This window comes from Amblyomma mixtum, chromosome 1, assembly GCF_055824585.1.
Source record: "Amblyomma mixtum isolate Tamu chromosome 1, ASM5582458v1, whole genome shotgun sequence".
NCBI lineage: Eukaryota > Metazoa > Arthropoda > Arachnida > Ixodida > Ixodidae > Amblyomma > Amblyomma mixtum.
This window is the reverse complement of record NC_143012.1, coordinates 164,673,247-164,697,003: the sequence shown is the minus strand read 5'-3', so window position 1 is coordinate 164,697,003 and position 23,757 is coordinate 164,673,247. Positions and strand designations below refer to the sequence as shown.

Genomic DNA, 23,757 nt, shown 5'->3' with positions numbered 1-23,757 from the left:
AATGACTAAAATAAGAAAGGTTGTCTGACTGCTACTATGCTTGTCTCACTCAAAACAATAAAGATTATTAAATCACAAATGAGCCTTTTTTTGCTATAACAGCAATACATGTACACAGATCAGAGGTTGAAATATTGACACAAGCACAACCATTCAGAATCACATTTCAGCAAGCACAGGACTAGAAATAAAAAGCACGTATAAGTGTGCATAAGGAGTAGATGGGCTTCAAAGCAGCTAGCACGGCCAGAAGAAAAAAATCTAAAACACGCTGCATATAGTATGATATTAACATTAACAAGTTATAAGCCTACTACAAGCCACAGGAACTATGGTCGTCTCTTATATAGACCATAAGTCATTAAAATCCACATATCATCTTTTTTTTCCTGGAACAGCAATACAAACGCACTACGGGGGTGAAAAATAACTCTAGTAGTAGCAGTCGGGAACAAATTTACACAAGCATAGTGGGACTAGAGACCAAAACAGCAAGTATAGCTCGATACAAGCAAATTTCAGATGGGCAACAAAATGCCCAGCTTGATCAGAGAAAAAGAAATTGTTCATGCACAAAGCATTGCATTTCTAGACACTTAAGTATACTACAACTGCTAGGTATCAATAAAGTGACACGTTTTCAAGATATTGCTTGTCTTTTCATTCTAGGCAGTCTTCTTTTCGGTTCTGCTATAGTGTCATCGAAAAGAAGAGTCATGTATACATGTAAAGCAGAAATCCTGCCACCTGGGCCAATGCTGAAATAGGCTGCCTTGCTGGAAGAAAGACAAAAAAAAAGCCAATACATATAGACACTTCTTTCAGTTCACCTTTTTTTTCAATCACTGACTGCATTTGAAAAAAAAACTTGCAGCACAATATACAAATTGCAGCACCTTCACATGGTGTTGGCACCAAATGGTACTTGCCGCGAGGAATTAATCCTTGCACAAGTAAATGTACATACTTCCAGGAGTAAAACCACCACAAACAGACAGCCAAGTAAAGAGAGGTGCGTGAGGACTTAGCAGGCTAAGAATACCCAAGTTAACTTAAAGATACATTTCATGATTCTACCTAACTACACAGGCTGATATGCAGAAGTTTTCACGGTATCTATTGAAATAATCTACTGAATTCTGTGCTCTCAAAATCAATCATCTCTCAGCACAGTGTCACAGGAAAAATATCAACAGTTTCGAATGAAAAATCCTCAACCCAAGATGTTAATATCAACAAAAAAATGTAGCACACTAGCAACACACTCACCGTTTAGTTTTGCTCAGGAGCCAGTTTTCTTGCGCATTACCCGTTCAGTTGCATGCCGAAACCATGACATGGCTGCCTTTTTGATTTCTTTCAGCGTAGTTTGCTGTGCCCGAGTTGAGGTCTGCTGGTCAGTTAGGCAACCTATATACAGATGAGAGGGTATATGTTATGTATTTTTTATAGAAAGATATATCTCACCTCTAAAAATTTTTGTAGCCAAACTTTACTGCATTTCCTTAATTTTGAATCAGCAGGCAAAGGGCATGGGCTTGAGTAACAAAGGATGGCATATTTCTACACATCTTATAACCAATTCCATTGCTGGACCATGCCTTCTGCGCAGGCAGTATGAAAACAGTCCCAAATGCACACTATGAAAGCTGTAATTCTAGCTTGTTCTAAACTGTGGTAACATTCATGGTACTGCAGCCATGAGCCAATGAACCAGATGACAACAAAAATCCATGTGGCTAGTTGTGAAGTGTGTGAATGTGCAGATCTGAAAATAAACAATGAAAATTTGTCATTTTTTTTTTTCAAAGCAAATATCACTGGTCTTGACGCAATCCTACCAAGACCTACAAATTCAATTATAAACACTTAATGTAGATATTGATTCTGTGATCTGATTTATATTCGAAGTCTTAAAGGGATACAGACACAGTGTTCTGGGGTGTTCATTTTTCTGCTTTTAATGAGACGTAAAAGCCAATTATTCATGGAAATAAGCTTAAATATCTAGTCCACAGTGTGAACAGTTAAACTGTCTTATATGAGTACTTTTGGTCTCTGTCAGGTCAATGCCAGTGCTGGAGTCCATTATGGCATCATGTGATGGCATGTTTAGGACTTACCCAATGTTTTGCTAGTGACTCTGCCAACCAGTCCATATATAGATGATAGATGTCAGCATTGGCTAACAGCTCCTCTGTCAATGATTTTCGGCATGTGGAATCAGTGAAATCAGAGAATTTGGAATAGTAAAACCCTTTGTGCCCAGGACAAAGATAGGATCACTTATTGAGTTTAAAATTTTATACCTGTGCTCCTTTAAGATTTGAAATAGCTTCCTCCAAATAATACTTACTGCACATGATTTTGCATATATTCAGCTCACAGAGCCTGTTCTTCCCTTGGCACCACACCAGCTGTAGCTAGAAGCCAGTTCAGATGTTAGAATACTTCGCAGAATGCGAGATGTCTTTTCTCTTGCAGTGTCTCCATCTTGCACAGTCATGTGATTTCTCTAGATCAAAACAGAATTAGGTTCGAAATCAGACCAAGAAAATAAAATCAGGATTTCTCAAGTTAACAGTGGGGAACTCTATTGCTATAGTCAGTTTTTATCATATTGAAGGCAGCTGGCATGCTGTTGTGAGGTATCCCTAGGTGGTACAATTAAACATGCATATGCCCTTCATTATGAGCCATCCATGTGACACAGGGGCAGATTTGGCCCTCGCCAGCAAAAAATTCGTACGTAAAAACATGCATGACCTCATTTTTTGGATGCAAAAGGCCCAAACAATACATACAGTTCAAATGAAATTGCAATAGTTCTCTTCAATACTATATATATCTAGGTAACAAACCAATAAAAGAAAACTGTGCGCATGCAACAGTTATGAACAGAATACAAAATTAAAACAGCCCCGCCCCGGCTCAGTGGTTGCGGCACTCGGCTGCTGACCCGAAAGACTTGGGTTCGATCCCGGCCGCGGCGGTCGAATTTCGTTGGAGGTGAAATTCTAGAGGCTCGTGTACTGTGCGATGTCAGTGCCCATTAAAGAACCCCAGGTGGTCGAAATTTCCGGAGCCCTTCACTACGGTGTCCCTCTGAGCCTGAGTTGATTTGGGACGTTAGACCCAAACAAACCAATAAACCAAATCAAAATTAGAACAGGAACTTTAGGCGCATATTCAATCGAATGTTGAAGGCACGGAACATGCGACGAGCTAGGATCTAGTTGCTCTTGCGACTTTGCAGCAGCACACGGATCAGATTAAGAAGGGTCGTATGCAATACCATCGCCAACAGCCGACGCTATTAGCTCAATATCACGACGTGCCTCTCGGCGTGCACGCCTGTAAGCATTACTCCTCGGCACCGTAGCCATTATGCTGTCACCAGATTAATATACTGGCCCCCAGTAAGCTTCTGCTCATGTTGAGCCAGCATCAGTCACTGAACTTTAATACCGCCGCTAAAATTACTTCAAAAGCTAGAAATCACGCCACACGGCTCACACACCAGGCGAGGACTACCGACTGCCACTTACTTTCACTTGCCGCATGTGCCATCCGTGTTTCCCGCTGCTGGAACCTTGCTGAATACGTAAAAAAATTTACACTCGTTACGCAACCAACATGCAGTAAGAACGTCAATAATTACCTGAAATTTTGGTCCAAAAAACGGAAAACTGGCTAATACACGCCTCAAACCACCAAGCTATGCAAAATAACTTGCATTGTTTTTTTGTTTCAGTAGTGCGATGACGATGGTGGTGCCATTGAGCTAATGAGCAAAGAGCCTTTTTAAGCAACATGTACCTAAGACAAAAATAAAACTGTGATCCTAAATAAACCAAAAAATAACTGCAAAAAAGGATGCGTGTTATTAAGTTTCATGATCACTGCTCTAAGAGCACGAACAAGTGGCCAGTTGTTTTTGCTGTGGTGTCACTGTCATCGTCAGTGGCTGTTATGGTCGGAAGGCGGGAATACAATTGGCGTCAAGGTGGTTATGTTGTGATCTTGGAGGAGAAGAGTGCAAGCTTACCCTCGATAGCTATAACAAAAGGGTATTAGACTATTTGAGCCAGGTTCACAGTTAGAGTAATTAGGTCGCCCTTCCCTAATTTCGAAGTTTTAAAGTTTAGGGTTCCTGTATTCAGCTAATGGCCCTCTGCTTTTAACGGTTTTTTGGCTCTTTCAAAAAATAAGTACTGGGTTGTGTATTACTTTGTGACATCATGCGCTTATACATCGCATGGATTATTGTTTACTTGTTCTAAACAGCTGTATCAAGCCCGCTAGCCAAAGACGTCGGAAAAGGACAGTGGAGCGTGCCACTCGAGCGCTCATGAGAATTGTATGGCCATCTGCACGATTCAGACCCTCTGAATATAAACACTTCCTTATAACAACCGATCTGCGACTGTTTTCAGCATGATCCCACCGCGGCTTTCATACGGACGTCATGTCCGTGTAAGGTTCGAGCCGTGACTGTTCCCGGGATAATCCCAGTGCGGACTTCATACGGATGTCCCAGGGACGTCCTGTTAGGGATGTGGGACGTGCGTACATTTTTGGGACGTCCTACGGATCTTTGGTGTTGTCTGGGTACAGAGCTTTGACTAGCGCTTTCAGAAAAAGCGCGCCTGAACGTCGCGGGTAAACAATCTCAGCAGCAGGAAAGAGAAGCGGCCAGGCGAGTTAATGTTATAAAATGGCGTAATCTGAAAATGATCGTACTTATGACGAAGCCCAGCCACACAGCACACAGCCAGTACAGTTAGCAATCTACAGAGCTTTGACTAGCGCTTTCAGAAAAAGCGCGCCTGAACGTCGCGGGTAAACAATCTCAGCAGCAGGAAAGAGAAGCGGCCAGGCGAGTTAATGTTATAAAATGGCGTAATCTGAAAATGATCGTACTTATGACGAAGCCCAGCCACACAGCACACAGCCAGTACAGTTAGCAATCTACAGAGCTTTGACTAGCGCTTTCAGAAAAAGCGCGCCTGAACGTCGCGGGTAAACAATCTCAGCAACAGGAAAGTGAAGCGGCCAGGCGAGTTAATGTTATAAAATGGCGTAATCTGAAAATGATCGTACTTATGACGAAGCCCAGCCACACAGCCCACAGCCAGTACAGTTAGCAATCTACAGAGCTTTGACTAGCGCTTTCAGAAAAAGCGCGCCTGAACGTCGCGGGTAAACAATCTCAGCAGCAGGAAAGAGAAGCGGCCAGGCGAGTTAATGTTATAAAATGGCGTAATCTGAAAATGATCGTACTTATGACGAATCCCAGCCACACAGCACACAGTCAGTACAGTTAGCAATCTACAGAGCTTTGACTAGCGCTTTCAGAAAAAGCGCGCCTCAACGTAGCGGGTAAACAATCTCAGCAGCAGGAAAGAGAAGCGGCCAGGCGAGTTAATGTTACAAAACGGCGTAATCTGAAAATGATCGTACTTATGACGAAGCAAAGCCACACAGCCCACAGCCAGTACAGTTAGCAATCTACAGAGCTTTGACTACCGCTTTCAGAAAAAGCGCGCCTGAACGTCGCGGGTAAACAATCTCAGCAGCAGGAAAGAGAAGCGGCCAGGCGAGTTAATGTTACAAAACGGCGTAATCTGAAAATGATCGTACTTATGACGAAGCCCAGCCACACAGCACACAGCCAGTACAGTTAGCAATCTACAGAGCTTTGACTAGCGCTTTCAGAAAAAGCGCGCCTGAACGTCGCGGGTAAACAATCTCAGCAGCAGGAAAGAGAAGCGTCCAGGCGAGTTAATATTACAAAACGGCGTAATCTGAAAATGATCGTACTTATGACGAAGCCCAGCCACACAGCCCACAGCCAGTACAGTTAGCAATCTACAGAGCTTTGACTAGCGCTTTCAGAAAAAGCGCGCCTGAACGTCGCGGGTAAACAATCTCAGCAGCAGGAAAGAGAAGCGGCCAGGCGAGTTAATGTTACAAAACGGCGTAATCTGAAAATGATCGTACTTATGACGAAGCCCAGCCACACAGCCCACAGCCAGTACAGTTAGCAATCTACAGAGCTTTGACTAGCGCTTTCAGAAAAAGCGCGCCTGAACGTCGCGGGTAAACAATCTCAGCAGCAGGAAAGAGAAGCGGCCAGGCGAGTTAATGTTATAAAATGGCGTAATCTGAAAATGATCGTACTTATGACGAATCCCAGCCACACAGCACGCAGCCAGTACAGTTAGCAATCTACAGAGCTTTGACTAGCGCTTTCAGAAAAAGCGCGCCTGAACGTCGCGGGTAAACAATCTCAGCAGCAGGAAAGAGAAGCGGCCAGGCGAGTTAATGTTATAAAATGGCGTAATCTGAAAATGATCGTACTTATGACGAAGCCCAGCCACACAGCCCACAGCCAGTACAGTTAGCAATCTACAGAGCTTTGACTAGCGCTTTCAGAAAATGCGCGCCTGAACGACGCGGGTAAACAATCTCAGCAGCAGGAAAGTGAAGCGGCCAGGCGAGTTAATGTTACAAAACGGCGTAATCTGAAAATGATCGTACTTATGACGAAGCCCAGCCACACAGCCCACAGCCAGTACAGTTAGCAATCTACAGAGCTTTGACTAGCGCTTTCAGAAAAAGCGCGCCTGAACGTCGCGGGTAAACAATCTCAGCAGCAGGAAAGAGAAGCGGCCAGGCGAGTTAATGTAACAAAACGGCGTAATCTGAAAATGATCGTACTTATGACGAAGCCCAGCCTCACAGCACACAGCCAGTACAGTTAGCAATCTACAGAGCTTTGACTAGCGCTTTCAGAAAAAGCGCGCCTGAACGTCGCGGGTAAACAATCTCAGCAGCAGGAAAGAGAAGCGGCCAGGCGAGTTAATGTTATAAAATGGCGTAATCTGAAAATGATCGTACTTATGACGAAGCCCAGCCACACAGCCCACAGCCAGTACAGTTAGCAATCTACAGAGCTTTGACTAGCGCTTTCAGAAAAAGCGCGCCTGAACGTCGCGGGTAAACAATCTCAGCAATCTGACGGGGCACTTCATAGTGCATACGCCCGCTGCCTAGGGCACATTTTAAAGCATAAATAGCCAGCCTTTCACGTCTGTACCTTTTTGTGAACAAGGCTCCCGTGTGGGAGCCGAAACGTCGTTTAAAGTGTTCATTGTTTTTTGGTCGGTGTTCTGCCTTCTTCTTCATGTACACCCCCGACCAGACGGGTTTCCGTCTAACCCTCGACTTCATCAACTTAATCGCACTGACGGGGCACTTCATAGTGCATACGCCCGCTGCCTAGGGCACATTTTAAAGCATAAATAGCCAGCCTTTCACGTCTGTACCTTTTTGTGAACAAGGCTCCCGTGTGGGAGCCGAAACGTCGTTTAAAGTGTTCATTGTTTTTTGGTCGGTGTTCTGCCTTCTTCTTCAATCTCAGCAGCAGGAAAGAGAAGCGGCCAGGCGAGTTAATGTTACAAAACGGCGTAATCTGAAAATGATCGTACTTATGACGAAGCCCAGCCACACAGCCCACAGCCAGTACAGTTAGCAATCTACAGAGCTTTGACTAGCGCTTTCAGAAAAAGCGCGCCTGAACGTCGCGGGTAAACAATCTCAGCAGCAGGAAACAGAAGCGGCCAGGCGAGTTAATGTTATAAAATGGCGTAATCTGAAAATGATCGTACTTATTACGAAGCCCAGCCACACAGCCCACAGCCAGTACAGTTAGCAATCTACCCAGACAACACAACTACATCCTAAGGACGTCCTTGGGAAGTCCGCGGCAGGACTTTACGCACATCCCGCGGATGTCCCGAAAAAACCCTGAAAACATCCGAAGTGAAACGCCGAAAGAAGTCCTTCGGATGTCTGCCGAGTACATTTTTGGGACCTTCGCAGGACTGCAATAGGACGTTACTTTTTTATTTTTTCCTTGGCCAGGACCCAATATAACCTCGTGTCCTTTTCAAAAGTGTCGCTACTGGTCACGCATGACTGACCAAAATACCAGAAGCAGAAGCAGTGCCTCGTAGCCGCAACAGAACCAGCTTCCGCTTCTGGCATTTCGGCCAATTGCATATGGCCGAGAGCGATGCTATAGTAAAAACGACACAAAGTTAGAAAACAGGCCTGGATTATGCTGCACAGTGATTTAAAACACAAAGCTTTGGCTAAAATAGTTTTATTCAAATATATGGGGCATGCTGATGATCAGGCCGAATGCTGATTCACAGCTGAATTTTATTTTTAATAACAGCACATGAAACAGAACAACTCACATAAAGGAAGCACTAACACAGCTTTAACAGCTCCTCTCAGGCATTTCTCGTTATTAAGAGCAAGGTCATGGATGGTGTGCACATAGACCTTCCTTCGCAATGTGTGTAATAGGCTTCATTAATTTTGGTTAGCTTGTCTGGTTAGTGTGAGCCAACATTATCACGTTTTCAAACTTGAAGCAGTAGGATTCCAATACCATAAGTAGCCAAGCCAACCCCAGATGCAGAGTTGCAAAATAGAGAGATTCAAAATAAATATACGGTTAAAACAGCAGGTATAACATATAAGTCATGTAAGGTCTAAACAGGCTTCGGGATGATAATCTTGGTCAGAACAAAAAATATTAATTGCACTGCAAAGGGCATGACATTAAAACAAACAGTAGCGGCATACTGTAAGGCATGAATATTATATCTCTTAAATAATGAATGCAACAAAACACAAATATGCCACTCAGTGCCTCATTGGTCATATGGTGCTCGGCTGCTGACCCAAAAGACGCGGGTTCAATCCCAGCCATGGCAGTCCCATTTCGAAGGAGGCGAGAAGTTGAGAGGCCAGTGTACTGTGCGATGTCAGTGCACGCTAGAGGACCCCAGGTAGTCGAAATTATCTGGAGCCCTCCACTATGGCATCCCTTATAGCCTGGGTCACTTTGGGATGTAAAACGCCAGAAAACCAAACTAAAAACACAAATGCAACTTTTTTTTACTGAAACAACAATACAAGCATACGCAGCAGAGGTGAAAAAAATCTCGATCACACTGCACGTAGCATAGCTAAAATGAGGCAAATTATGCGACTGCAATAAGGTATAGGAACTATTGTCTTATTTAGAATAATCAATGTTCTTAAAACACAAATGACCCTTTCTTGCTATAACAGTAATACAACCCAACTACACAGATTAGAGATTAAAATAATAACATAAGCACTATCTGTCAGGATCAAATTTCAGCAAGCATGCAACTAGAGATAAAAGCAGGTATATAGCTGTGCATAAGTAGTAGGTGGCCTTCAAGGCAATTAGCATGGTCAGAAGATAAACATTTCAGTTAAGCTGCACGTGGAATGACTAAAATAAGAAAGGTTGTCTGACTGCTACTATGCTTGTCTCACTCAAAACAATAAAGATTATTAAATCACAAATGAGCCTTTTTTTGCTATAACAGCAATACATGTACACAGATCAGAGGTTGAAATATTGACACAAGCACAACCATTCAGAATCACATTTCAGCAAGCACAGGACTAGAAATAAAAAGCACGTATAAGTGTGCATAAGGAGTAGATGGGCTTCAAAGCAGCTAGCACGGCCAGAAGAAAAAAATCTAAAACACGCTGCATATAGTATGATATTAACATTAACAAGTTATAAGCCTACTACAAGCCACAGGAACTATGGTCGTCTCTTATATAGACCATAAGTCATTAAAATCCACATATCATCTTTTTTTTCCTGGAACAGCAATACAAACGCACTACGGGGGTGAAAAATAACTCTAGTAGTAGCAGTCGGGAACAAATTTACACAAGCATAGTGGGACTAGAGACCAAAACAGCAAGTATAGCTCGATACAAGCAAATTTCAGATGGGCAACAAAATGCCCAGCTTGATCAGAGAAAGAGAAATTGTTCATGCACAAAGCATTGCATTTCTAGACACTTAAGTATACTACAACTGCTAGGTATCAATAAAGTGACACGTTTTCAAGATATTGCTTGTCTTTTCATTCTAGGCAGTCTTCTTTTCGGTTCTGCTATAGTGTCATCGAAAAGAAGAGTCATGTATACATGTAAAGCAGAAATCCTGCCACCTGGGCCAATGCTGAAATAGGCTGCCTTGCTGGAAGAAAGACAAAAAAAAAGCCAATACATATAGACACTTCTTTCAGTTCACCTTTTTTTTCAATCACTGACTGCATTTGAAAAAAAAACTTGCAGCACAATATACAAATTGCAGCACCTTCACATGGTGTTGGCACCAAATGGTACTTGCCGCGAGGAATTAATCCTTGCACAAGTAAATGTACATACTTCCAGGAGTAAAACCACCACAAACAGACAGCCAAGTAAAGAGAGGTGCGTGAGGACTTAGCAGGCTAAGAATACCCAAGTTAACTTAAAGATACATTTCATGATTCTACCTAACTACACAGGCTGATATGCAGAAGTTTTCACGGTATCTATTGAAATAATCTACTGAATTCTGTGCTCTCAAAATCAATCATCTCTCAGCACAGTGTCACAGGAAAAATATCAACAGTTTCGAATGAAAAATCCTCAACCCAAGATGTTAATATCAACAAAAAAATGTAGCACACTAGCAACACACTCACCGTTTAGTTTTGCTCAGGAGCCAGTTTTCTTGCGCATTACCCGTTCAGTTGCATGCCGAAACCATGACATGGCTGCCTTTTTGATTTCTTTCAGCGTAGTTTGCTGTGCCCGAGTTGAGGTCTGCTGGTCAGTTAGGCAACCTATATACAGATGAGAGGGTATATGTTATGTATTTTTTATAGAAAGATATATCTCACCTCTAAAAATTTTTGTAGCCAAACTTTACTGCATTTCCTTAATTTTGAATCAGCAGGCAAAGGGCATGGGCTTGAGTAACAAAGGATGGCATATTTCTACACATCTTATAACCAATTCCATTGCTGGACCATGCCTTCTGCGCAGGCAGTATGAAAACAGTCCCAAATGCACACTATGAAAGCTGTAATTCTAGCTTGTTCTAAACTGTGGTAACATTCATGGTACTGCAGCCATGAGCCAATGAACCAGATGACAACAAAAATCCATGTGGCTAGTTGTGAAGTGTGTGAATGTGCAGATCTGAAAATAAACAATGAAAATTTGTCTTTTTTTTTTCAAAGCAAATATCACTGGTCTTGACGCAATCCTACCAAGACCTACAAATTCAATTATAAACACTTAATGTAGATATTGATTCTGTGATCTGATTTATATTCGAAGTCTTAAAGGGATACAGACACAGTGTTCTGGGGTGTTCATTTTTCTGCTTTTAATGAGACGTAAAAGCCAATTATTCATGGAAATAAGCTTAAATATCTAGTCCACAGTGTGAACAGTTAAACTGTCTTATATGAGTACTTTTGGTCTCTGTCAGGTCAATGCCAGTGCTGGAGTCCATTATGGCATCATGTGATGGCATGTTTAGGACTTACCCAATGTTTTGCTAGTGACTCTGCCAACCAGTCCATATATAGATGATAGATGTCAGCATTGGCTAACAGCTCCTCTGTCAATGATTTTCGGCATGTGGAATCAGTGAAATCAGAGAATTTGGAATAGTAAAACCCTTTGTGCCCAGGACAAAGATAGGATCACTTATTGAGTTTAAAATTTTATACCTGTGCTCCTTTAAGATTTGAAATAGCTTCCTCCAAATAATACTTACTGCACATGATTTTGCATATATTCAGCTCACAGAGCCTGTTCTTCCCTTGGCACCACACCAGCTGTAGCTAGAAGCCAGTTCAGATGTTAGAATACTTCGCAGAATGCGAGATGTCTTTTCTCTTGCAGTGTCTCCATCTTGCACAGTCATGTGATTTCTCTAGATCAAAACAGAATTAGGTTCGAAATCAGACCAAGAAAATAAAATCAGGATTTCTCAAGTTAACAGTGGGGAACTCTATTGCTATAGTCAGTTTTTATCATATTGAAGGCAGCTGGCATGCTGTTGTGAGGTATCCCTAGGTGGTACAATTAAACATGCATATGCCCTTCATTATGAGCCATCCATGTGACACAGGGGCAGATTTGGCCCTCGCCAGCAAAAAATTCGTACGTAAAAACATGCATGACCTCATTTTTTGGATGCAAAAGGCCCAAACAATACATACAGTTCAAATGAAATTGCAATAGTTCTCTTCAATACTATATATATCTAGGTAACAAACCAATAAAAGAAAACTGTGCGCATGCAACAGTTATGAACAGAATACAAAATTAAAACAGCCCCGCCCCGGCTCAGTGGTTGCGGCACTCGGCTGCTGACCCGAAAGACGTGGGTTCGATCCCGGCCGCGGCGGTCGAATTTCGTTGGAGGTGAAATTCTAGAGGCTCGTGTACTGTGCGATGTCAGTGCCCATTAAAGAACCTCAGGTGGTCGAAATTTCCGGAGCCCTTCACTACGGTGTCCCTCTGAGCCTGAGTTGATTTGGGACGTTAGACCCAAACAAACCAATAAACCAAATCAAAATTAGAACAGGAACTTTAGGCGCATATTCAATCGAATGTTGAAGGCACGGAACATGCGACGAGCTAGGATCTAGTTGCTCTTGCGACTTTGCAGCAGCACACGGATCAGATTAAGAAGGGTCGTATGCAATACCATCGCCAACAGCCGACGCTATTAGCTCAATATCACGACGTGCCTCTCGGCGTGCACGCCTGTAAGCATTACTCCTCGGCACCGTAGCCATTATGCTGTCACCAGATTAATATACTGGCCCCCAGTAAGCTTCTGCTCATGTTGAGCCAGCATCAGTCACTGAACTTTAATACCGCCGCTAAAATTACTTCAAAAGCTAGAAATCACGCCACACGGCTCACACACCAGGCGAGGACTACCGACTGCCACTTACTTTCACTTGCCGCATGTGCCATCCGTGTTTCCCGCTGCTGGAACCTTGCTGAATACGTAAAAAAATTTACACTCGTTACGCAACCAACATGCAGTAAGAACGTCAATAATTACCTGAAATTTTGGTCCAAAAAACGGAAAACTGGCTAATACACGCCTCAAACCACCAAGCTATGCAAAATAACTTGCATTGTTTTTTTGTTTCAGTAGTGCGATGACGATGGTGGTGCCATTGAGCTAATGAGCAAAGAGCCTTTTTAAGCAACATGTACCTAAGACAAAAATAAAACTGTGATCCTAAATAAACCAAAAAATAACTGCAAAAAAGGATGCGTGTTATTAAGTTTCATGATCACTGCTCTAAGAGCACGAACAAGTGGCCAGTTGTTTTTGCTGTGGTGTCACTGTCATCGTCAGTGGCTGTTATGGTCGGAAGGCGGGAATACAATTGGCGTCAAGGTGGTTATGTTGTGATCTTGGAGGAGAAGAGTGCAAGCTTACCCTCGATAGCTATAACAAAAGGGTATTAGACTATTTGAGCCAGGTTCACAGTTAGAGTAATTAGGTCGCCCTTCCCTAATTTCGAAGTTTTAAAGTTTAGGGTTCCTGTATTCAGCTAATGGCCCTCTGCTTTTAACGGTTTTTTGGCTCTTTCAAAAAATAAGTACTGGGTTGTGTATTACTTTGTGACATCATGCGCTTATACATCGCATGGATTATTGTTTACTTGTTCTAAACAGCTGTATCAAGCCCGCTAGCCAAAGACGTCGGAAAAGGACAGTGGAGCGTGCCACTCGAGCGCTCATGAGAATTGTATGGCCATCTGCACGATTCAGACCCTCTGAATATAAACACTTCCTTATAACAACCGATCTGCGACTGTTTTCAGCATGATCCCACCGCGGCTTTCATACGGACGTCATGTCCGTGTAAGGTTCGAGCCGTGACTGTTCCCGGGATAATCCCAGTGCGGACTTCATACGGATGTCCCAGGGACGTCCTGTTAGGGATGTGGGACGTGCGTACATTTTTGGGACGTCCTACGGATCTTTGGTGTTGTCTGGGTACAGAGCTTTGACTAGCGCTTTCAGAAAAAGCGCGCCTGAACGTCGCGGGTAAACAATCTCAGCAGCAGGAAAGAGAAGCGGCCAGGCGAGTTAATGTTATAAAATGGCGTAATCTGAAAATGATCGTACTTATGACGAAGCCCAGCCACACAGCACACAGCCAGTACAGTTAGCAATCTACAGAGCTTTGACTAGCGCTTTCAGAAAAAGCGCGCCTGAACGTCGCGGGTAAACAATCTCAAGCAGGAAAGAGAAGCAGCCAGGCGAGTTAATGTTATAAAATGGCGTAATCTGAAAATGATCGTACTTATGACGAAGCCCAGCCACACAGCACACAGCCAGTACAGTTAGCAATCTACAGAGCTTTGACTAGCGCTTTCAGAAAAAGCGCGCCTGAACGTCGCGGGTAAACAATCTCAGCAACAGGAAAGTGAAGCGGCCAGGCGAGTTAATGTTATAAAATGGCGTAATCTGAAAATGATCGTACTTATGACGAAGCCCAGCCACACAGCCCACAGCCAGTACAGTTAGCAATCTACAGAGCTTTGACTAGCGCTTTCAGAAAAAGCGCGCCTGAACGTCGCGGGTAAACAATCTCAGCAGCAGGAAAGAGAAGCGGCCAGGCGAGTTAATGTAACAAAACGGCGTAATCTGAAAATGATCGTACTTATGACGAAGCCCAGCCTCACAGCACACAGCCAGTACAGTTAGCAATCTACAGAGCTTTGACTAGCGCTTTCAGAAAAAGCGCGCCTGAACGTCGCGGGTAAACAATCTCAGCAGCAGGAAAGAGAAGCGGCCAGGCGAGTTAATGTTATAAAATGGCGTAATCTGAAAATGATCGTACTTATGACGAAGCCCAGCCACACAGCCCACAGCCAGTACAGTTAGCAATCTACAGAGCTTTGACTAGCGCTTTCAGAAAAAGCGCGCCTGAACGTCGCGGGTAAACAATCTCAGCAGCAGGAAAGAGAAGCGGCCAGGCGAGTTAATGTTATAAAATGGCGTAATCTGAAAATGATCGTACTTATGACGAAGCCCAGCCACACAGCCCACAGCCAGTACAGTTAGCAATCTACAGAGTTTTGACTAGCGCTTTCAGAAAAAGCGCGCCTGAACGTCGCGGGTAAACAATCTCAGCAGCAGGAAAGAGAAGCGGCCAGGCGAGTTAATGTTATAAAATGGAGTAATCTGAAAATGATCGTACTTATGACGAAGCCCAGCCACACAGCCCACAGCCAGTACAGTTAGCAATCTACAGAGCTTTGACTAGCGCTTTCAGAAAAAGCGCGCCTGAACGTCGCGGGTAAACAATCTCAGCAGCAGGAAAGAGAAGCGGCCAGGCGAGTTAATGTTATAAAATGGCGTAATCTGAAAATGATCGTACTTATGACGAATCCCAGCCACACAGCACACAGCCAGTACAGTTAGCAATCTACAGAGCTTTGACTAGCGCTTTCAGAAAAAGCGCGCCTGAACGTCGCGGGTAAACAATCTCAGCAGCAGGAAAGAGAAGCGGCCAGGCGAGTTAATGTTACAAAACGGCGTAATCTGAAAATGATCGTACTTATGACGAAGCAAAGCCACACAGCCCACAGCCAGTACAGTTAGCAATCTACAGAGCTTTGACTAGCGCTTTCAGAAAAAGCGCGCCTGAACGTCGCGAGTAAACAATCTCAGCAGCAGGAAAGAGAAGCGGCCAGGCGAGTTAATGTTACAAAACGGCGTAATCTGAAAATGATCGTACTTATGACGAAGCCCAGCCACACAGCACACAGCCAGTACAGTTAGCAATCTACAGAGCTTTGACTAGCGCTTTCAGAAAAAGCGCGCCTGAACGTCGCGGGTAAACAATCTCAGCAGCAGGAAAGAGAAGCGTCCAGGCGAGTTAATGTTACAAAACGGCGTAATCTGAAAATGATCGTACTTATGACGAAGCCCAGCCACACAGCCCACAGCGAGTACAGTTAGCAATCTACAGAGCTTTGACTAGCGCTTTCAGAAAAAGCGCGCCTGAACGTCGCGGGTAAACAATCTCAGCAGCAGGAAAGAGAAGCGGCCAGGCGAGTTAATGTTACAAAACGGCGTAATCTGAAAATGATCGTACTTATGACGAAGCCAAGCCACACAGCCCACAGCCAGTACAGTTAGCAATCTACAGAGCTTTGACTAGCGCTTTCAGAAAAAGCGCGCCTGAACGTCGCGGGTAAACAATCTCAGCAGCAGGAAAGAGAAGCGGCCAGGCGAGTTAATGTTATAAAATGGCGTAATCTGAAAATGATCGTACTTATGACGAATCCCAGCCACACAGCACACAGCCAGTACAGTTAGCAATCTACAGAGCTTTGACTAGCGCTTTCAGAAAAAGCGCGCCTGAACGTCGCGGGTAAACAATCTCAGCAGCAGGAAAGAGAAGCGGCCAGGCGAGTTAATGTTACAAAACGGCGTAATCTGAAAATGATCGTACTTATGACGAAGCCCAGCCACACAGCCCACAGCCAGTACAGTTAGCAATCTACAGAGCTTTGACTAGCGCTTTCAGAAAAAGCGCGCCTGAACGTCGCGGGTAAACAATCTCAGCAGCAGGAAAGACAAGCGGCCAGGCGAGTTAATGTTATAAAATGGCGTAATCTGAAAATGATCGTACTTATGACGAAGCCCAGCCACACAGCCCACAGCCAGTACAGTTAGCAATCTACAGAGCTTTGACTAGCGCTTTCAGCAAAAGCGCGCCTGAACTTCGCGGGTAAACAATCTCAGCAGCAGGAAAGAGAAGCGGCCAGGCGAGTTAATGTTATAAAATGGCGTAATCTGAAAATGATCGTACTTATGACGAAGCCCAGCCACACAGCACACAGCCAGTACAGTTAGCAATCTACAGAGCTTTGACTAGCGCTTTCAGAAAAAGCGCGCCTGAACGTCGCGGGTAAACAATCTCAGCAGCAGGAAAGAGAAGCGGCCAGGCGAGTTAATGTTATAAAATGGCGTAATCTGAAAATGATCGTACTTATGACGAAGCCCAGCCACACAGCCCACAGCCAGTACAGTTAGCAATCTACAGAGCTTTGACTAGCGCTTTCAGAAAAAGCGCGCCTGAACGTCGCGGGTAAACAATCTCAGCAGCAGGAAAGAGAAGCGGCCAGGCGAGTTAATGTTATAAAATGGCGTAATCTGAAAATGATCGTACTTATGACGAAGCCCAGCCACACAGCCCACAGCCAGTACAGTTAGCAATCTACAGAGTTTTGACTAGCGCTTTCAGAAAAAGCGCGCCTGAACGTCGCGGGTAAACAATCTCAGCAGCAGGAAAGAGAAGCGGCCAGGCGAGTTAATGTTATAAAATGGAGTAATCTGAAAATGATCGTACTTATGACGAAGCCCAGCCACACAGCCCACAGCCAGTACAGTTAGCAATCTACAGAGCTTTGACTAGCGCTTTCAGAAAAAGCGCGCCTGAACGTCGCGGGTAAACAATCTCAGCAGCAGGAAAGAGAAGCGGCCAGGCGAGTTAATGTTATAAAATGGCGTAATCTGAAAATGATCGTACTTATGACGAAGCCCAGCCACACAGCACACAGCCAGTACAGTTAGCAATCTACAGAGCTTTGACTAGCGCTTTCAGAAAAAGCGCGCCTGAACGTCGCGGGTAAACAATCTCAGCAGCAGGAAAGAGAAGCGGCCAGGCGAGTTAATGTTACAAAACGGCGCAATCTGAAAATGATCGTACTTATGACGAAGCCCAGCCACACAGCCCACAGCCAATACAGTTAGCAATCTACAGAGCTTTGACTAGCGCTTTCAGAAAAAGCGCGCCTGAACGTCGCGGGTAAACAATCTCAGCAGCAGGAAAGAGAAGCGGCCAGGCGAGTTAATGTTACAAAACGGCGTAATCTGAAAATGATCGTACTTATGACGAAGCCCAGCCACACAGCCCACAGCCAGTACAGTTAGCAATCTACAGAGCTTTGACTAGCGCTTTCAGAAAAAGCGCGCCTGAACGTCGCGGGTAAACAATCTCAGCAGCAGGAAAGAGAAGCGGCCAGGCGAGTTAATGTTACAAAACGGCGTAATCTGAAAATGATCGTACTTATGACGAAGCCCAGCCACACAGCCCACAGCCAGTACAGTTAGCAATCTACAGAGCTTTGACAAGCGCTTTCAGAAAAAGCGCGCCTGAACGTCGCGGGTAAACAATCTCAGCAGCAGGAAAGAGAAGCGGCCAATCGAGTTAATGTTACAAAACGGCGTAACCTGAAAATGATCGTACTTATGACGAAGCCCAGCCACACAGCCCACAGCCAGTACAGTTAGCAATCTACAGATCTTTGACTAGCGCTTTCAGAAAAAGCGCGCCTGAACGTCGCGGGTAAACAATCTCAGCAGCAGCAAAGAGAAGCGGCCAGGCGAGTTAATGTTACAAAACGGCGTAATCTGAAAATGATCGTACTTATTACGAAGCCCAGCCACACAGCCCACAGCCAGTACAGTTAGCAATCTACAGAGCTTTGACTAGCGCTTTCAGAAAAAGCGCGCCTGAACGTCGCGGGTAAACAATCTCAGCAGCAGGAAAGAGAAGCGGCAGGGCGAGTTAATGTTACAAAACGGCGTAATCTGAAAATGATCGTACTTATGACGAAGCCCAGCCACACAGCCCACAGCCAGTACAGTTAGCAATCTACAGAGCTTTGACTAGCGCTTTCAGAAAAAGCGCGCCTGAACGTCGCGGGTAAACAATCTCAGCAGCAGGAAAGAGAAGCGGCCAGGCGAGTTAATGTTATAAAATGGCGTAATATGAAAATGATCGTACTTATGACGAAGCCCAGCCACACAGCCCACAGCCAGTACAGTTAGCAATCTACAGAGCTTTGACTAGCGCTTTCAGAAAAAGCGCGCCTGAACGTCGCGGGTAAACAATCTCAGCAGCAGGAAAGAGAAGCGGCCAGGCGAGTTAATGTTACAAAACGGCGTAATCTGAAAATGATCGTACTTATGACGAAGCCCAGCCACACAGCACACAGCCAGTACAGTTAGCAATCTACAGAGCTTTGACTAGCGCTTTCAGAAAAAGCGCGCCTGAACGTCGCGGGTAAACAATCTCAGCAGCAGGAAAGAGAAGCGGCCAGGCGAGTTAATGTTACAAAACGGCGTAATCTGAAAATGATCGTACTTATGACGAAGCCCAGCCACACAGCACACAGCCAGTACAGTTAGCAATCTACAGAGCTTTGACTAGCGCTTTCAGAAAAAGCGGGCCTGAACGTCGCGGGTAAACAATCTCAGCAGCAGGAAAGAGAAGCGGCCAGGCGAGTTAATGTTACAGAACGGCGTAATTTGAAAATGATCGTACTTATGACGAAGCCCAGCCACACAGCACACAGCCAGTACAGTTAGCAATCTACAGAGCTTTGACTAGCGCTTTCAGAAAAAGCGCGCCTGAACGTCGCGGGTAAACAATCTCAGCAGCAGGAAAGAGAAGCGGCCAGGCGAGTTAATGTTATAAAATGGCGTAATCTGAAAATGATCGTACTTATGACGAAGCCCAGCCACACAGCCCACAGCCAGTACAGTTAGCAATCTACAGAGCTTTGACTAGCGCTTTCAGAAAAAGCGCGCCTGAACGTCGCGGGTAAACAATCTCAGCAGCAGGAAAGAGAAGCGGCCAGGCGAGTTAATGTTACAAAACGGCGTAATCTGAAAATGATCGTACTTATGACGAAGCCCAGCCACACAGCACACAGCCAGTACAGTTAGCAATCTACAGAGCTTTGACTAGCGCTTTCAGAAAAAGCGCGCCTGAACGTCGCGGGTAAACAATCTCAGCAGCAGGAAAGAGAAGCGGCCAGGCGAGTTAATGTTACAAAACGGCGTAATCTGAAAATGATCGTACTTATGACGAAGCCCAGCCACACAGCCCACAGCCAGTACAGTTAGCAATCTACAGAGCTTTGACTAGCGCTTTCAGAAAAAGCGCGCCTGAACGTCGCGGGTAAACAATCTCAGCAGCAGGAAAGAGAAGCGGCCAGGCGAGTTAATGTTACAGAACGGCGTAATTTGAAAATGATCGTACTTATGACGAAGCCCAGCCACACAGCACACAGCCAGTACAGTTAGCAATCTACAGAGCTTTGACTAGCGCTTTCAGAAAAAGCGCGCCTGAACGTCGCGGGTAAACAATCTCAGCAGCAGGAAAGAGAAGCGGCCAGGCGAGTTAATGTTATAAAATGGCGTAATCTGAAAATGATCGTACTTATGACGAAGCCCAGCCACACAGCCCACAGCCAGTACAGTTAGCAATCTACAGAGCTTTGACTAGCGCTTTCAGAAAAAGCGCGCCTGAACGTCGCGGGTAAACAATCTCAGCAGCAGGAAAGAGAAGCGGCCAGGCGAGTTAATGTTACAAAACGGCGTAATCTGAAAATGATCGTACTTATGACGAAGCCCAGCCACACAGCACACAGCCAGTACAGTTAGCAATCTACAGAGCTTTGACTAGCGCTTTCAGAAAAAGCGCGCCTGAACGTCGCGGGTAAACAATCTCAGCAGCAGGAAAGAGAAGCGGCCAGGCGAGTTAATGTTACAAAACGGCGTAATCTGAAAATGATCGTACTTATGACGAAGCCCAGCCACACAGCCCACAGCCAGTACAGTTAGCAATCTACAGAGCTTTGACTAGCGCTTTCAGAAAAAGCGCGCCTGAACGTCGCGGGTAAACAATCTCAGCAGCAGGAAAGAGAAGCGGCCAGGCGAGTTAATGTTATAAAATGGCGTAATCTGAAAATGATCGTACTTATGACGAAGCCCAGCCACACAGCCCACAGCCAGTACAGTTAGCAATCTACAGAGCTTTGACTAGCGCTTTCAGAAAAAGCGCGCCTGAACGTCGCGGGTAAACAATCTCAGCAGCAGGAAAGAGAAGCGGCCAGGCGAGTTAATGTTACAAAACGGCGTAATCTGAAAATGATCGTACTTATGACGAAGCCCAGCCACACAGCACACAGCCAGTACAGTTAGCAATCTACAGAGCTTTGACTAGCGCTTTCAGAAAAAGCGCGCCTGAACGTCGCGGGTAAACAATCTCAGCAGCAGGAAAGAGAAGCGGCCAGGCGAGTTAATGTTACAAAACGGCGTAATCTGAAAATGATCGTACTTATGACGAAGCCCAGCCACACAGCCCACAGCCAGTACAGTTAGCAATCTACAGAGCTTTGACTAGCGCTTTCAGAAAAAGCGCGCCTGAACGTCGCGGGTAAACAATCTCAGCAGCAGGAGAGAGAAGCGGCCAGGCGAGTTAATGTTACAAAACGGCGTAATCTGAAAATGATCGTACTTATGACGAAGCCCAGCCACACAGCACACAGCCAGTACAGTTAGCAATCTACAGAGCTTTGACTAGCGCTTTCAGAAAAAGCGCGCCTGAACGTCGCGGGTAAACAATCTCAGCAGCAGGAAAGAGAAGCGGCCAGGCGAGTTAATGTTACAAAACGGCGTAATCTGAAAATGATCGTACTTATGACGAAGCCCAGCCACACAGCCCACAGCCAGTACAGTTAGCAATCTACAGAGCTTTGACTAGCGCTTTCAGAAAAAGCGCGCCTGAACGTCGCGGGTAAACAATCTCAGCAGCAGGAAAGAGAAGCGGCCAGGCGAGTTAATGTTACAAAACGGCGTAATCTGAAAATGATCGTACTTATGACGAAGCCCAGCCACACAGCCCACAGCCAGTACAGTTAGCAATCTACAGAGCTTTGACTAGCGCTTTCAGAAAAAGCGCGCCTGAACGTCGCGGGTAAACAATCTCAGCAGCAGGAAAGAGAAGCGGCCAGGCGAGTTAATGTTATAAATAGGCGTAATCTGAAAATGATCGTACTTATGACGAAGCCCAGCCACACAGCCCACAGCCAGTACAGTTAGCAATCTACAGAGCTTTGACTAGCGCTTTCAGAAAAAGCGCGCCTGAACTTCGCGGGTAAACAATCTCAGCAGCAGGAAAGAGAAGCGGCCAGGCGAGTTAATGTTATAAAATGGCGTAATCTGAAAATGATCGTACTTATGACGAAGCCCAGCCACACAGCACACAGCCAGTACAGTTAGCAATCTACAGAGCTTTGACTAGCGCTTTCAGAAAAAGCGCGCTTAACGTCGCGGGTAAACAATCTCAGCAGCAGGAAAGAGAAGCGGCCAGGCGAGTTAATGTTATAAAATGGCGTAATCTGAAAATGATCGTACTTATGACGAAGCCCAGCCACACAGCCCACAGCCAGTACAGTTAGCAATCTACAGAGCTTTGACTAGCGCTTTCAGAAAAAGCGCGCCTGAACGTCGCGGGTAAACAATCTCAGCAGCAGGAAAGAGAAGCGGCCAGGCGAGTTAATGTTATAAAATGGCGTAATCTGAAAATGATCGTACTTATGACGAAGCCCAGCCACACAGCCCACAGCCAGTACAGTTAGCAATCTACAGAGTTTTGACTAGCGCTTTCAGAAAAAGCGCGCCTGAACGTCGCGGGTAAACAATCTCAGCAGCAGGAAAGAGAAGCGGCCAGGCGAGTTAATGTTATAAAATGGCGTAATCTGAAAATGATCGTACTTATGACGAAGCCCAGCCACACAGCCCACAGCCAGTACAGTTAGCAATCTACAGAGTTTTGACTAGCGCTTTCAGAAAAAGCGCGCCTGAACGTCGCGGGTAAACAATCTCAGCAGCAGGAAAGAGAAGCGGCCAGGCGAGTTAATGTTATAAAATGGCGTAATCTGAAAATGATCGTACTTATGACGAAGCCCAGCCACACAGCCCACAGCCAGTACAGTTAGCAATCTACAGAGCTTTGACTAGCGCTTTCAGAAAAAGCGCGCCTGCACGTCGCGGGTAAACAATCTCAGCAGCAGGAAAGAGAAGCGGCCAGGCGAGTTAATGTTATAAAATGGCGTAATCTGAAAATGATCGTACTTATGACGAAGCCCAGCCACACAGCACACAGCCAGTACAGTTAGCAATCTGCAGAGCTTTGACTAGCGCTTTCAGAAAAAGCGCGCCTGAACGTCGCGGGTAAACAATCTCAGCAGCAGGAAAGAGAAGCGGCCAGGCGAGTTAATGTTACAAAACGGCGCAATCTGAAAATGATCGTACTTATGACGAAGCCCAGCCACACAGCCCACAGCCAATACAGTTAGCAATCTACAGAGCTTTGACTAGCGCTTTCAGAAAAAGCGCGCCTGAACGTCGCGGGTAAACAATCTCAGCAGCAGGAAAGAGAAGCGGCCAGGCGAGTTAATGTTACAAAACGGCGTAATCTGAAAATGATCGTACTTATGACGAAGCCCAGCCACACAGCCCACAGCCAGTACAGTTAGCAATCTACAGAGCTTTGACTAGCGCTTTCAGAAAAAGCGCGCCTGAACGTCGCGGGTAAACAATCTCAGCAGCAGGAAAGAGAAGCGGCCAGGCGAGTTAATGTTACAAAACGGCGTAATCTGAAAATGATCGTACTTATGACGAAGCCCAGCCACACAGCCCACAGCCAGTACAGTTAGCAATCTACAGAGCTTTGACAAGCGCTTTCAGAAAAAGCGCGCCTGAACGTCGCGGGTAAACAATCTCAGCAGCAGGAAAGAGAAGCGGCCAATCGAGTTAATGTTACAAAACGGCGTAATCTGAAAATGATCGTACTTATGATGAAGCCCAGCCACACAGCCCACAGCTAGTACAGTTAGCAATCTACAGATCTTTGACTAGCGCTTTCAGAAAAAGCGCGCCTGAACGTCGCGGGTAAACAATCTCAGCAGCAGGAAAGAGAAGCGGCCAGGCGAG

The 23,757-nt window shown here is 45.2% G+C and overlaps 1 protein-coding gene and 2 long non-coding RNA genes across 5 annotated transcripts in view; all 3 read right to left on the bottom strand.

Annotated features, from left to right (window-relative positions):
• LOC149369659 (uncharacterized) overlaps window positions 1-23,757 on the bottom strand; it is a 177,270-nt gene that overhangs the window by 33,250 nt on the left and 120,263 nt on the right. The window lies entirely within an intron of this gene.
• LOC149369661 (uncharacterized) lies at window positions 359-3,732 on the bottom strand. Of its 2 annotated transcripts, XR_016285420.1 has the most exons (5): window positions 3,662-3,732; window positions 3,549-3,596; window positions 2,357-2,515; window positions 1,270-1,410; window positions 359-776 (listed from the first exon to the last, which is right to left on the bottom strand). It is a non-coding gene; the product is annotated as an uncharacterized LOC149369661 (long non-coding RNA). The 2 variants fall into 2 exon arrangements; XR_016285419.1 differs by having other exon boundaries at window positions 3,549-3,712.
• Window positions 9,706-13,068, bottom strand: LOC149369660 (uncharacterized). 2 transcript variants are annotated; one of them, XR_016285422.1, is made up of 5 exons: window positions 12,998-13,068; window positions 12,885-12,932; window positions 11,693-11,851; window positions 10,608-10,748; window positions 9,706-10,114 (listed from the first exon to the last, which is right to left on the bottom strand). It is a non-coding gene; the product is annotated as an uncharacterized LOC149369660 (long non-coding RNA). The 2 variants fall into 2 exon arrangements; XR_016285421.1 differs by having other exon boundaries at window positions 12,885-13,048.